This window comes from Microtus oregoni, unplaced genomic scaffold (genome assembly GCF_018167655.1).
Source record: "Microtus oregoni isolate MIOR12 unplaced genomic scaffold, Mior012 000059F_ref0000304, whole genome shotgun sequence".
NCBI classification, from domain to species: Eukaryota; Metazoa; Chordata; class Mammalia; order Rodentia; family Cricetidae; genus Microtus; species Microtus oregoni.
The window spans coordinates 4370001-4371337 of record NW_024543835.1 but is presented as its reverse complement, the minus strand read 5'-3'; positions in this window follow the sequence as shown (position 1 = coordinate 4371337).

The window sequence follows — 1337 nt, the reverse complement described above, 5'->3', positions numbered from 1 at the left end:
AAAAAATAAATAAATTAAAAAATCAATCACAAATAAATGGAATATTCTATTAAAAAAGAGAAAGAGAGCAAGTGAAATTAAGGGTCCATTTTCTTCAGGGAAGTTTTACTTCTGCACTGTGATGGCTCACAAACTACTTTCTAGTCTGCATTCCACGCTAATGTCCCTCAAACCCCTCCTTGTACCTATTCGCCTTCTTACAATAAATAAGGAAATAATACTCTACTTACAAAGCTTTTATCCCAATTGCAAAGTGAGCAAATCAAGAAAAACTGGTTCTTTCCGGTCCTCTGACATGGGCTCTCTGAACACTTGAGCTAAGGAGTCAGTTGCAGAATCCACTCATCCAAGTCAAATTTATGAACTTCCCTCAGAACTGTATGAAGAAACGTGAGTTGCCTGAGAGAAGACGAGAATCCCTCCGCAGAAGAAGAGCACCTTGTCATTGTTCCTTTGTGAGTTTTGTTTGTCAGGGAAGGGTCAGTTATTTTATTTCTGATTTTGGATAAGGTCTTGCTCTGTAGCCAAGGCTGGCCTGGAAACCAAAACAGTTCTCCTGCCTCAGCCACCCAAGTAGTAGAATTGAGGGCCTGCTCTACCACATCCAGTCTATTTCTTTGATTATTTTGAGATAAGATCTCTGTAACTCAGTCTGGCTTCAAATGCTGCCTAGGCTTGCCCTAATTCATGATCTTTCTGCCTTGGCTTCCTAATGCTGAAGTTATACTGAGCCATGACCACAGCTGGGCCCTTCGAGTTTTAAAGCCCTTTCTGCAGGAAAATATTACTTCAAAAAGTGGCAGACCAAGAATCAATTTGATTCTAGTGAGATGCTTAATCAGCTGCAGTCATGGCTTCTGTCACAACTCCTGGAGACGAGATGAGGACCAAGTTTGACAAACACCAATACCAGGTTCGTATTTAGGCCTTTGAAAAGAATGGATATCCTGATCACAGAAGTGGCTAACTGGTCCAGATTCTGGATCCACGAGTCTACGTGTGGTTTCAGAACCCAAGAATGTGAATATCAAAGAGAAACCAGGGATGCTCCAGTGGTACCACAATGTGGCCACAGGTCCCTCTCCTAGGACTCGGACTGCTTGAGTTAAGTCACAGTTGTTCAGACCAGCAAGGCCTCTTAGGAGATCTAGGAAAGCTTCCCCAGGGCATTGGAGTGTTCCAGTTCTAATCAAGCCACCCAGTGGAGGAATAGTGGTGTCCTGGATGGGAATGTATCCTCCCCTGACCTGGAGACTCCAACCAGTGAGCGAGGAGAGCCTTCTGGAGACTTCTCCTGCTCTCCTTCTTTGGGCCCAGCTGTGTTTCCACCTCCTACC